This window comes from Dermacentor andersoni, chromosome 7 (genome assembly GCF_023375885.2).
Source record: "Dermacentor andersoni chromosome 7, qqDerAnde1_hic_scaffold, whole genome shotgun sequence".
Lineage (NCBI taxonomy): Eukaryota > Metazoa > Arthropoda > Arachnida > Ixodida > Ixodidae > Dermacentor > Dermacentor andersoni.
In genome coordinates, this window is record NC_092820.1 from 165,361,058 (window position 1) to 165,375,657 (window position 14,600).

At 44.3% G+C, this 14,600-nt stretch overlaps 1 long non-coding RNA gene across 1 annotated transcript in view; it reads right to left on the reverse strand.

Moving 5' to 3' along the window:
• The window catches only part of LOC129385292 (uncharacterized), a 76,990-nt gene extending 64,955 nt beyond the window's left edge, over nt 1-12,035 (reverse strand). Inside the window, exon 1 of the long non-coding RNA XR_008612873.1 lies at nt 11,841-12,035. This is a non-coding gene — a long non-coding RNA (uncharacterized lncRNA). The remainder of the gene's footprint in view (nt 1-11,840) is intronic.
• Between the last annotated feature and the right edge of the window lie 2,565 nt (nt 12,036-14,600).

The following is a 14,600-nucleotide window of genomic DNA, read 5'->3' on the forward strand; positions in this document are numbered from 1 at the left end:
CATAATTTTCTAAACAAACCATTGTTTGCCGCTTACGGCACTTGTGCTGTCTGGTTTCCTTTAGGATGGGTCACGTAGAGCCATGGGTAACGATGTGTTCCGAAACGCCATGGCTCAGCGATCCTGGCCTGCTGTGTATTTAAGAAGGCGAAGTCTTCACAATAAAATTTACTTGCGAGTTCGTGCTTTTCCTGTGCTTCTGCGTCTTTCTTTTGCCCCGCATTGGAACTACGCTTACCAGTATTCAGTCGTTAAGTACAAGGGCGTCGAATCACCGCAGAGACTTCATGGCCGGTCTTGACGCAACTACTGGCTAGGCACTGCACAAGCGCCGTCTGTTTAAAGTTAGCAAACTAGCTGTCCAAAAGAAGGTACACACTGCCTCAATAAAAAAGCGATTGGAAAACACCTCGCGCAGGAGGAGTTAGTTTCTTTGTGTAGTGTGCGCGATATACTCGGGTATCTTTTAGCGAGGGGGGGGAGGATGGCGGCCTGGGACGCTAGAGCACGACGAGGCTTTTGGTGTATCTTTCATGTATGTGTGATCTCGATCACGAGGTCAGATTGATCCACTGGTAGTTGTTTGACCTTCCCAACATGATCAGACGAGGTGATCAGAAGCATCGCCTTCACAACAGTTTTGATGTTATAGGAGATAAATACATCGCCGTTTTTCTCGCCATATTTTCGAGCCATATTTTCGAAAACAGCGGCCAAGAAGCTCCGCTTGTATTGATACATTAATTCGTTTTTTTTTTTTTTTCACTTTTCTTACTGCGTTCATTTTGAACTGGGTGCATAATACAACCCTTTTAACCTCAGTGTCTTGGCGAACCAAAGCATCCCTTCTAGCCTACATGCCAAAATACATGTATTTTGGTCCTGTAGCTGGGCATTAGCAGGAATATTGTGTTAACAGGGTGTTTCAGCAAAAATGGCAATTTGTATACAGCCAGTCATGCTATAGTTAGGACAAGTTTTTTACCTGTAATGTTACAGGACAGAAAATATTCATTTCGTAATAAGTTATTAACTTTATGCTGTTTTATGACACAAAGCCAGGAATTCATTATGAGGCACGCCGTAGTGAGGGGCTCCAGGTTAATTTTTGCCAGCTGTTTTTTTTATGTTGCAGCCGTTGCACGAGACACGACTGTTTTTGCATTCCGCACTCGTCCGAATACAGAGGTCCATTTGGAATATGTGAGCGATACACAAAACATACTATTTTACTGCTTTGATATATTTCTACATATTCAATCCTCCTATCGTGGATAAAGGAGCAGCTGGCTTCACTCAATGCAAATTCCATAAAACATTTCTATCAAAAACAGATTAAATATTCCCACCAAATAAATGACCTAACTGTGGCATTTGAATAAAACTTTGTTCGTCACACCATTGTAAAACTGATAGTTATATATAATGAAATTGCAGTTTGCAATGTTCCCGCAAATATCTTCCTTTATTTTTGCGTCAGGCGTATGACGTGAGCGGCCCCAAAAAGGGCGGCGCACGTGGTGAGTTCATAGGCAGAGGTCTCGAGCCTTCAAGAAGCTGGTAGCGTGTACATCGCAATGACTCAAGCTCGAAAACTCAAAAACAATGTTTGCTCACGATAGACACAGTGTATGCGTGGAATCCGAAACACAACGGTACAGCGGCGTCGAATTTATGTGACGCGAGAGTTATCACAATATGGGGTCTGTCAGTAATGCTGTTTGTACCTCGCAACGTTGGGTGCATCTTGCTGGACGGAAGACGGCGCGCTTTCTCCCCGCTCTCCTCCCTTGCGCGCAAGTAAGTATGAGGCGCGATCACCGGCTTCCCTCGCGCGCTTTCACTCGCACATACAGCGTATGGCGCGTGGCGATGGTGTTATCTCACTTAGAATTTATACGGAGCTTCGCGCCGACGCCGACGGCAGAAATGCGCGGGGAGCGTCCATGTAATTGCTATCGCAATAATAATAAACATTGTTTCTGTTACGCAACTTTTCTCTAATACGGAGATAAAAAGAAGTCGCAGTTTCGGCAGAAAGGCGAAGCACCGATTGCGATAGCAAATTATTAGACAGATATATGAAGTAAGGATTATAGTTTCATCGGCCGGTTAAACTCGGAAGCACTCTGTTACTCATCGAATTAACAAGTATAAGGTCAGCGCGCAAAGGCAAACATGGACACATCCCAGTCAATCACCGCCGACACTCGCCTGTAAAACGCTACCGCGAGCAAGCGCGGCAGCCGCAGCGACCGAAGTCACCTTCGTGCCCTCCCTTCAGCAAAAAACAGCGGTGAGTGCACAGGACGCACAAAGTTCTCAGCCGTCTGCAAATCCACTTCCACATAGGGCGGTGCAAAGTACGCAGTTGCTGGCGGAGAAGAAGCCGCTGCTCCCTCCCTAACCGCGCTGCCCCCCCACTTCTCTCCCTTTCGCGCACGAGACTCAGCCAGGATAGTCAGTTCCCTTTGCGCCCTGTCGCGAGATACGCATTTGCTGCCGGAACCAAACGCCGCCACCCCTCCCTCCCTCCCATGGCCCCACGACATATCGCACGACGGAAGACGGCGAGTTTGCTCTCCAAGCTTTCTTCCTTCGCGATCGCTAGCACCCCTCGCTTCCTTTCACTCACACATACAACGTACGGAGCGCGACGGCGGTATCATCGCGCTTGAACTTTATACGGAAGATCACGGCGACGCCGATGACAAAAATGCGTCTGGAGTGTCATATAACTGATATTGCAGTAAAGGGAACAGATTGTTCTTGATAGCGTTCTTTCTTAACGGCTTGTGACAAATCGTTGAAGACCGTTTTATTATTTGGGACGAGTACAACTGAAGAGCCATAATTATGCTGAAATAATATGTCTTCTTTAGCAAACTGCAATGCTCATAACTAATTTGTCTAAAGCGTAGCTACGAAGAAAGGAGGTGCAAACACGAAAGTAAGAGAGACTTTACATGTTCTTGCCCTTCTGTCTTCATATCAGTGCTTCAAAAAACTTCAAAGTGAGCATCGTTTTAAAAGCCCGAGTCACCATATTGATGCAGCTGTACAAATGAAATGAAGTGTTCAATACATTTTTTTCATTGTCTGCTTAACACGCTCACCGCATTAGTATCAAACCATTACACGGCCCCTCCTTTCTCAAGGGGTTCACGCAGAGGTTGACGTCTAAATTTCTCAACGCATCAGGAGTTTGCTATCCTTTTCATACTTCCGTACATTGTAACACATGGTATATAAGAATCGAGATAACGGATACTGGTGTGATATAGTATGCATAAGCTTGCCTGCTAAGTCACTGTGGTGTTAAATACCACGAAACGGAAAGGAATATTTAAGTTATCTTTTTTCGCGAGCCCGCGATAAATAATTCCATTTTTGTTACCTTACTTGCCTTGCATTTCATTGGAGTATGTTGGCGCAGTCTGTTTATAACACACACACAAAAAAAGAAATCATATGCACTTCAGGAAGGGAAGTGCATGCGACAGGACCGGAATAGAAGTGTTCATCCTGGTATTAACAGCGCAAAACGTAGACGGGACACGAGAGGAGAAGACGACATCACAAGAGCTGTATGGATGAAAAACCAACAAGCCCAAGCTGCTATTTTATAGAAGTGTTCAGTTTTCCTTGCGAACCAATCAGTTGCAAGTGCCATTGATTATCCTTGCTGTAGCGCTGAACGATGCTAAAGCCCTTTTCATGTGACGTACGTAGGTACAGGTCAATGATATATTGAATTATGGGCATTTAAACATGCCTTTCTTTTTGCAGCGGACTCAAGATGCCTAAAGAACCCGGAAAATGTATCTACTGTACCTGGCAACGGAATTTATTACTATTTTGATAATCAAGAAGGCGCTTGCTACTCAGTAAAAGGATGTTATATGGCCTCGATAGAAGGGGAGAATCATTTCAAGAACAAAACGGAATGTGAAAAGGCTTGTTCTCCTGATTACTAATGATCATATAAGTTGTTTTTTTGCTTCCTAGTATACATTCGCTTATAATAAACTTGAATCTGGAAATGTTTTCTGTTTGTCCTGTATTTATGACGCTTTTCTTATGGTTATGCTCAGTGTGTTGCATACCTTTTGTAATAATAATTTGGACATAAAAAAAATTATGGGGTTTTACGTGCCAAAACCACTTTCTGATTATGAGGCACACCGTAGTGGGGGACTCCGGAAATTTCGACCACCTGGGGTTCTTTAACGTGCACCTAAATCTAAGTACACGGGTGTTTTCGCATTTCGCCCCCATCGAAATGCGGCCGCCGTGGCCGGGATTCGATCCCGCGACCTCGTGCTTAGCAGCCCAACACCATAGCCACTAAGCAACCACGGCGGGTTAATTGGGACATACAATAGTAAAGTTGTCGGCCTACACCTTTGTTACACGTCTTATCCTTTCTTGCTTCCGGATTGCACGTTCATCAGACCGGCCCACAGCTTCGCCAGAACCAGCCATGTAACCTTGTCTAGCCCCCCCTTCCCCCCCCCCCCCCCCCGGGCTTGTGCGAGCTAACAACGATCTTATTTTCGCACGGCGCAGAACTTGAGGCTTTTTCGCGTTGTCATCGCCATTACAACTGACTTTGCGGCTTATTTCAGACTTTCTTGCCATTTCAGGACAGTCATCACATAGTTGGCCTTCAACACCGTTCAACATTCATGTAATTCCCCGACATCAGGACATTTGTTTTCACTTCAGTTTCACTTTATTTAAGGCCTTGCCTGATGAGATGCTGCAGACGCCTGGCGGGGCATCTTGCCCCCTCACCTGGTGACAAGTTCAGAAAGAAAAATTAGAAAAATAATGCTCAAACAGAGTCTCTCATTGCGCAATGATTTGAACGATAGTTTCTCGAAAACCTTAAAAGGGCTCTCTCGATGTTAAATTTTAAAAGTAATGCGAAAATATTATTTTGATATGAATTAAGGCAGTAACCTAAATTAAAAATTTTAAATTTATTTGCAGCAAACACGATATATAGGCAACGTAATCAACATTGAAAAAAAATTGAATCGAAACAATCTGTTCAATATCAACGTATGTAAAAGCGAAGTAAACTAACAACACAAATTTAAGGGCAAGATAATCGCAATAATAACATAATACAGCAGTAAACGTTACCATTTTCTATAGGAAAGCCAAGATTACACAAAGATGGTGATAGTGTAACGTGAGTAGGACACTATACCTTCTGAAAACATGTGACAATAATATGTAATTAAAAAAATCCCCTGGAAATTCGTAGAAAAAATATAGATCTTGGAAACCAATAAATGTACGTGGTGATGTTATAATTAATGTCAGAATAAGTTATAGTAAGTTAGGCGTGTAGTAAGTAACTGGCAATTTTCTATGGTATGTAAATGAAAACTCTAAAAACAGATTCCACACCATGCCATTTCAAAAGTATTGGGTATATCGAGGTATAACTCGACAAGGATAAAGTGTAGTTTAGGAAAATACTCTCGAAAAATATGTGTATGCGAGTGTGTGTGCTGTTACGATCGGCCTGCAGGGGTACCGACCTGCAAACTTTTCCCAGCCCGCTGCAGCTGTGGGGATGGCGATCTTCCGAAAAGCGACTTTGGAACCCTTCCTAGCCCGCTGCAACGACTCGCTTTGTAAAGAGGACAATGCGCCTCCTCGTACAGCGCAGCGGCGCCGGCGGACCAAGTATTGTTGGTTGATTCACTGTCGCGTTCACGGTCTGCTTGGAGCGAGAGAACTCCTGGAAGGGGATGTTTTGCGGTGCTTTCCCACGGGCCCCAAAAGTCGTCACAGTCAATGGACAGACGCGGCGGCCACTGATTGAGGGGTCAGCTCTGGGATCAAGAGGCGCCTGCTCGGGTCAAGATCCCTGTCTACGGGAACCCTCTCACCTCGGTGTGTTCAGCGAAACCAAGGTACGGAAGTGAGTGTGTGAACCCTCCCCCTCAAAGGCGGGTCGACTAAGATGATTTTACACGCTCCCATTGGTCGAAGGTTTAATTGCCGTTTTCCCTCACCTAGGGACTTAGGGAGGAAAGAATGTTTTTAAGCAGCCGTTTCGGGCCCTTCAGTGTGCATGCTATTTCAGTCATGCTAGACTTACGAACTGTTACGTTCTCCACCCTTCATGTAGATATTGTAAATAAATCCCATATTCCTCGTTCTCCATGAGAACAAGTCACTCCCTTCAACAACGTACTCAGCGTGAATGAGTCGCACGACGGCATGGGCTAGCTACCATTTAATTCATGCCCGATCCCTATCCTTACAGTGCTTGTGGGCGCGCGTCTTCTTCGTTGTGAAAAATAACCTGGGAGATTCAGAATTGCGATTATCTTGCAAAGCTGATGCTTGACTGTGAGCGTCATATTACGATTTGCTGCAGCAGTATTTGGAACGCTTCCATGCGCAGATACTTACTAAGTTGGTACTAATCTTCATGTAGAGCTGAGGAGGGTAAATTTTGTATATGTGCAAAAAGATTCACAGCAAGAATGCAACGTAATGACGAACCAGCCTAAGGCAGGAAACGTTCTAATTTGGAAGGAGAACATCAGCACGCATGCATGCAATACAAAAACTACATATAAGTAGTGACCCAGGTACGAAACGTATATACTGCACCTTGAATGGGACACGCAACTCATCGTTACCAACCTTCCATATTTGTAAAATTGTTCCGAGTATTGTAATCGAAGAGAACCCATCAAAAGCATTGACCACTCGCCAATATTTATTTGACGCCATATCCATTACAAACATTTACTAGGTACCATAGTGTGTGGAGTTTTATAAGCGCAATAAGCTGGGACATTATGCGTGGTTAAAGTCTAATACAGTTACCATTAAAATCTCTGTGCGTCTTCATTGTCGAAACCCACTTTTGAACGGTGTGTGCATTTGCATGCAATATGCGCATGTGCAATATAATCTGTGCATTTTTTTCATCTGTATGCCTGTTCAACTTGGAACCTATCCTGGTAATTGTAATGCGGCACATGCATATAAATAGTTGTGACTAAGTTCTGGGTGTAACTTGTCCTCTTCTTTCATCACTGTATGTATACTATAGCATCATCATCATCATCAGCCTGGTTACGGCCACTCCAGGGTAAAGGCCTCTCTCATACTTCTCCAACTGCACCGGTCATGTACTAATTGTGGCCATATTGTCCCTGCAAACTAATCTCATCCGCCCACCTAACTTTCTGCCGCCCTCTGCTACGCTTCCCTTCCCTTGGAATCCAGTCCGTAACACTTAATGACCATCGATTATCTTCCCTCCTCATTACATCTCCTGCCCATGCCCATTTCTTTTCCTTGATTTCAACTAAGATATCATTAACTCGCATTTGTTCCCTCACCCAATCTGCTCTTTTCTTATCCCTTAACGTTACACCTATCATTCTTCTTTCCATAGCTCGTTGCGTCGTTCTCAATTTCAGTAGAACCCTTTTCGTAAGCCTCCAGGTTTCTGCCCCGTACGGGAGTACTGGTAAGACACAGCAGTTCTATACTTTTCTCTTGAAGGATAATGGCAACCTGCTGTTCATGATCTCAGAATGCCTGCCAAACGCACCCCAGCCCATTCTTATTCTTCTGATTATTTCAGTCTCATGATCGGGATCCGCAGTCACTACCTGTCCTAAGTAGATGTATTCCCCTACCACTTCCAGTACCTCGCGACCTATCGTAAACTGCTGTTCTCTTCCGAGACTGTTAAACTTTACTTTAGTTTTCTGCAGATTAATTTTTAGACCCACCCTTCGGCTTTGCCTTTCCAGGTCAGTGAGCATGCATTGCAGTTGGTCCCCTGAGTTACTAAGCAAGGCAATATTATCAGCGAATCGCAAATTACTAATGTATTCTCCATTAACTGTTATCCACAATTCTTCCCAATCCAGGTCTCTGAATACCTCCTGTAAGCACGCTGTGAATAGCATTGGAGAGATCGAATCTCCCTGCCTGACGCCTTTCTTTATTGGGATTTGGTTGCTTTCTTTATGGAGGACTACGGCGGCTGTGGAGCCGCTGTAGATATCTTTCAGTACTTTTACATATGGCTCGTCTACACCTTGATTCTGCAATGCCTCCATGACTGCTGAGGTTTCGACTGAATCAAACGCTTTCTCGGAATCAATGAAAGCTATTTATAAGGATTGGTTACATTCCGCACATTTCTCTATCACCTGATTGATAGTGTCAATATGGTCTATTGTTGAGTAGCCTTTGCGGAATCCTGCCTGGCCCTTTGGTTGACGGAAGTCTAAGGTGTTCCTGATTCTGTTTGCAATTACCTTAGTAAATACTTTGTAGGCAATGGACAGTAAGCTGATAAGTCTATAATTTTTCAAGTCTTTGGCGTCCCCTTTCTTATCGATTAGGATTATGTTAGCGTTATTCCGAGATTCCGGTACGCTCGAAGTCATGAGGCATTGCGTATAGAGGGTGGCCAGTTTTTCTAGAACAATCTGCCCACCATCCTTCACATACATATAGCCTTACAGACATATACTTCACAGACATATAGCATACGCCTTAGACATACTATAGCATGTCTAAGGCTATATGCGACTGAACTTTATTTAGACTCTATAGCTAAATCCAATCTAGATCTTTAGAACCCCATCGTTTCTGCTTATCCTACAATATTCTGATAACTATCCATATTTATTACATGGCAGTTTAGCCAGATGACCTAAACATTGACAGCCACCTAAAGGTTGGTATAACGGACTCCTTCGACGATGGCCCTTTCATAAGTAGGTGCAACATGTTGGAGCGATGCGGCATGCCGTGCAGTGCTGTTCTTGCTGAGTGGAAAGAACAGTGCCCTGGCAACTACCAGGCATCTCAGAATGCTGCAGCGATGATAAGCGTCGCCAGTGGTGTAGCGGGCATCACGCGTCGATTTTGCACCCGATAAAACCGACCCTCTCCTCCGGTCAATAATAACGACAAAACATGCCTCTTGGATTAATTGTGGTCAGCATAAGATGACACTAAGAGATGGTGAATGTTAACACCCATTTGTTGCTGTCCGGACGCAGAGCCAGTAGCTGCAGGAATTGGGATCGGGCGCTGCCATGGTGTGACGCAATAACGGTTAAGGTGGCTTTTACTGTTCCAGGTGGTAACGGCCACGTAATATGGGGCATACGACGTGCATACAGAAAGGGAGTCACATGTCACGTAGCGCTGTAACGTATTACGCACACACAAAAAGTAAGTTACTTTCAACGCGCAATGATATTGCGCGTGCGTATTGTATACCCTCGGAAATTTTGCAGGTTACTAGAAAGACAGAGCTATAGTTGGCATTTCCTCGTCACCGTCATCGCCTAATGTACAAGAGCGGAATATTAAAATAATGATTCTGCGAACAATTCGGCTTTTAAAGCGTTCCGCGTTGTCAACCCATCACCGGCGCTAACGTTGTGGCGCCATCTGCTAAATTTAAATCAAACCACTTTTGCCCCTCGTCATCGCCTGCGTAGGTTCTTATAGCGCAAAAAAGCAAAGCCGATCCCAATAATAGCGACAAAACGTACTTAAGGTCCCGCCCTCAGAAATAGATGATTTGCATCATTTATTTCTTTCCGTCGGGGCGGAAAGCAAACAAGGGTGGACAATATAAAAGACGCTTAAGCTTCCCCTGTAAGAGTGAAATGTGATAGCAATCAAAGATCCTCGATTGCTTCTCACGCTTGCCCGCGACTGTAGGTTATGTAACCGTTATGTTTACTTGGAAACGCTGGCGGCGAACGCTATGCAAGAAGGCGCGTTTTCTGGTCGAAGCGCGGCCGTTTACCTGGGCCGATCCCGGAGATGGTGCAGAGCCGTGCCAAGAAATTACATCAGTTTGAGGTCTCTGTTATTGTTTCACACTTTTAGTATTTCAGACTGAGAAGATTTGACATAAAATGCATCTTCTGTGGGTGTTTTGTTTCATGACATTTGTTTCTGGGCAGTCAACCAAAATATTTCGAGTAATGCTTTGTCAAGAGGGCAAGCCAAGGTAAGAACAACTTTAGTGATATAATGGTGCGGCAATATGGACCACATATATCGCATGTCATATAGCAAGGTATCGGCATATAAATATACCTAAAATATATGCGGCAATTTTTGCTCACAAAACGTCAAAGCCGGCTACGGTGCCGACGCCGACACCGTATCTTCTACGATACGGGGGAATCGACACTATTGCGTTAACATCGATCGAAGCGCGAGGCACCATGGCTAGCGGCGTAGGATACAACATGCACAATGTCGACAGTTACACAGATAATGCTTCTTTACATAATGTTCCTTGTAGATGGAACTTAACCAATACTTACTCTGTGTTTGGTATACTGCTTTTATGTAGACAGTAATTATATTTGCTATAAAGATCAACCGAAAATATTACTATTTCCCTGCACCCACCGATTCGCTTCGCTCTTTGATCGGGGCGCCAAGAGGAAACGAGCACGAGAAAGGAGGAGCGACATTGCCTTGAAAACTTGTCTTATCTACAGACCTTAAGTTCGGCAGAGCGAGAGAGGACCAAGGAGGCATGCACGTCTCACACATTACGCGCAACTTGGCGTTGGCAGTACGGTGTCTCGTTACACTACTTCATTGGCAATCATCGTGTGATGGGTTCTGCCGGAATTTTTAAAAGAAAAGCCTTGTTAAACATATATTCCCAATTGCCTTGCAAATATACATTCTTGTAGACAGATTGCTTTTTGTAACTTTCACATTTGACAACAAGAGTGGTGGATTCGAATATTTTCAAAATCAATTTAGAGATATTTTCTTGCAGCGTCGATAATTTGGAGAGGAGTCAATAAATAGTTTTCTACAATGTGTACTGTTGCATTATAGACCCAGTCGTTCTCTGCGCTCACGAAAGGTATGATAGCACTGAAAAATGCTACTTTTCCTTTCGTGGTATCGAATGGGTTGAAGAATTAATAAAAAGAGATTACCAGGTTACGGTAATCGGTTACGGTAATTAATAAAAGCAGATTACGGTGGATGCCTTTCCGTAATCTAAAAAAAAATATATGCAGTGTCATTTGGCCTCTGTCGAGCAGCAATTAGGCTAAGAAAATTACTCATACAAAATTTCGCACTTTCAAATACTTTTTCCTGTTGCCATCGCAGTTGATTCGGTAAAGATGAGCGTTCTTCACAAACTTGATTAACTTGCGTTCAATGGTCACATTTAAATAACTTACACAACAATCATAAAAATCGCGGGAGCGCTAACCCATCTCACGATTAATGTCAACGTGAATCCGATTAGCAATGAAGCACAGTAGCCACACGTTATTGCCACCCCAGAGACGCACCATGTATGACGCATGTATGCAGCCCGGCTCAGCTGCCGCACGAATTTCCTCTTAACACGCCGCAGCGCGATTAAACGGCACCGCAGCCAAGTCCGCACGTGTCGCTTGTGTGAACACACATTTAGACATGCTTGTCCAGATATATATGACGTGCGTTTGATCCCGCCCATGCCGCAGAAAAAAATTGAACTTCTTTTCTTCCCCTTTAGAGAGCGACACATACCGGATGCTACATCCTCTCCGGCTCAAGTTGGCATTAAAGAGGGTCACTGATGAGCGGCGCATACCGAGTGGACCATGCCCGGTGACCCACGTAGGCGTCAAACAGGTCCACCTAAAAGCGGCATGCATACCCAGTGGCACATACGCAGTGACCCAAGCTGGCATCAAAAAGGTTGATTGAAGAGTGACAACTAAGCAGTCGCACACCCCCAGTAACAAAAGTTGGTAGAAATGTTCGAACGGATGAGCGGAACATACCAGGCGATCCAAGTTGGTCCCACGGGGATTAGGAACTCAGTTCGTTTAGCACGGCAGCCCGATGATTTTCGCATTACGCCGCGCAGTTCCCAGCGAGCGAAGTCGGCGAGACAAAGCTGGCCCTGATTTGAAGGTATAGAAGAGCACTGAACTGCCAATGAAAAGAACACCGACCGAAAGAACACACATACTGACAGAAAAGACGCTCACTTTCAAGTGATCTTACTGAACCTTGAAGAATTCCTTAAACGTCTACTGCGCACGCGCGTGGGCTAGATCGCTTCAAAAAAGATACTAAAGAAAGTGTGGTGACCAAGAGAATGATACTATGCCGACAAGTAGACAAAACATATCTTGTCCAGACACCTGCAGGTACCTAATTTGCAGAAAATTCTTTAGGCCTAGATTAAAGCATGGCGCGTTGACTGAGCTATAAAACGGTGAAACTGTGAGAAACATATAGTGGGAGAGGGCGTAATCAGAAGCTTTTATACCCAAAAACATCAACTGGTACATTAGGTTAGCTCCTCCCTTCAAGTTGGCATCCAAGTAAAGCAGTAAAACTGTGAAAAACTTGAGGGGAGGGAGGGGTAACTAGAAGGGTATACAACAAAACGATTCGTCAAATAGGTTAATTCCTTCCCTGTGAAATGTACTGCATGGTAAGGTGTCTTTTCGCTCTTTGTGGAGGCAACCGACTAGGAGCGGCTTCAAGCTTTTTGAGGAGCGAAGTGCTCAGAGCGATTGTCAAGCAGTGAGGTTATCTCGAGTATCCTGATTTAAGGATATTTTTCTCTGTAGTAGCGAGGCGATGTTCAGTGAAACTTTCTTTGTGGCGTCCAAAGGCGTAGGCGTTGTAGTCTGTGGTGGTGACGTGTTCCATAGATTCATTAATGAATTAGGAGTCTTAGCTTACTTGCCCCACTACAGATTGTAATTAGAGGTACATTCCATAACACGGCGCGTCGCTAATTCTTGAATGCTAATCCCTTTATCGTCGAGAGTCATCATCAGATGGGCTCTGTTGCAATTTTTAAGCGAAACATTTCTTAACCTTTGCGAACGCGCGCATCCTCTAGCTGACGGGAATGTATATCGGCAAAATTCGCTCTGCGTTTTAAAACGATAGCTCAACTGCTCCAGGTACAAACCCAGAAAACATCTGGTTTCGTAAATCTGACCTACAAGCTCAGCCAAGGTCCAACTGGGACTTAGCCTGCAACCATTGGCGGCGACTGCGTACGCCACGCTGGCGCCTATACTGAAAGCGATCTGCGATGTCGACAAAGTGCATGTTCTAAGTGCCGATAGCTTCGTATGCGCTGTACTTTCGACGCTTAGTTCGCGTTGAAGCAAGACGCAGCGTGAACGTTAGTGCACTCGCTGCTTCTGCCGCGCCAAGCAGCGTCTGTGTTCTTCTCCAAAGCAAGCAAAACCGTGCTATTGCTCGACAAACTATGTCGAGCCACGTTCAACGACAATTTTAATTATCCCACTTTATTTCATCGTATTGCAGTGCTGTGGCGCGTTTCTACAAGGTTCAGCCCATAGTGGCTTGTGATTCAGCACACTTTATTACTGAATAAAGATTCCACTTTCTCTGCAAGGTCCGCCATAGGGGATTAGGCACGCATGTGTCACTGAAAATGGCTATGCATACTTTGTGGAAATGCGCGATGTTTCTTTGATGGCTCGTGGTTCAAGAAAGATTCGTGTACACCGATTCCCACAATGTGTGAGATCCGCGCAGTCTTGTTTGTTTTAAAGCAACAGCGCAGCAGCTATTACATTGGTTTTACAGCTGTATTCGCGGCGTTGTCTTCGAGAGATTGAACAGAATTCATATTACCAACGAGGACAGGTTAGATGAACCTAAGCAGCATGCGCTGGCACTCGAGTAAGCTTCCATAAAATGTCAGTGGAAGTGTATACACGGCGGGATAATTTTTAAGTGTTACGGGATGTTTAAAGCTCACCTGAGGGAGATTCCATGGAGAAGCATCTGTAGGTCACCTGTGGGCAATATATAAAGATAATTCTTGTCCTCGAGCGGGATTAGTCGAAGAGGCGGGCCTTACTAGCATTACTGACCCCTTGAAATGAATCTACAGTAAATGAATTTACCCCAGCTTCGATATGTTTTCCAAAGGGTGGGACAAAGTACATGGGAGTCCTAGTTACTATGGCGCTTCAATGCATGAAAGAACGCTTCGTTAAAGGAGTAAGTGAAACAACGGTAAATATTCACGTCGAGTTTGAAGATGCATATCTCCAAATTGGCGTAATTCTGCAAATTCCTCCCAAGCGCCTAGGAAACCAAGCGGCTACAATTCGCAAACTGCAATACGTACCTTAATGTAATTAATTAGGAATTTGGCTAGTGACATTTTCATTTCTTGTATAAGTTATGTCCGGCTCTCAGAGCATTCCTACTCAAGGATTACAATTATTCTATCTGCAACGGGCAATTTTTAAAAAATTCTTTACAGCTTGAAAGTGAGTGCGCTGTCGATGTGATGGCAAAACCATCTAACCACGGTAATGCCCAACTGTCCAAGAAACTGCCGTGCCACGGATTAATTATGAAAGTGCGGTGTTTCAGTTAATGCCATGCCTTCGAAACGCCACGTTACAATATGCGGATTTGATGGTCCAGATTTATCTCATTAAACAAGGTACAAATCTACTTCTGCTGTAGGGAACAGCTCATATATATTTGGGTTCTTTAAAAATTAAAGTTTGAGTTGAGACGCATTCACT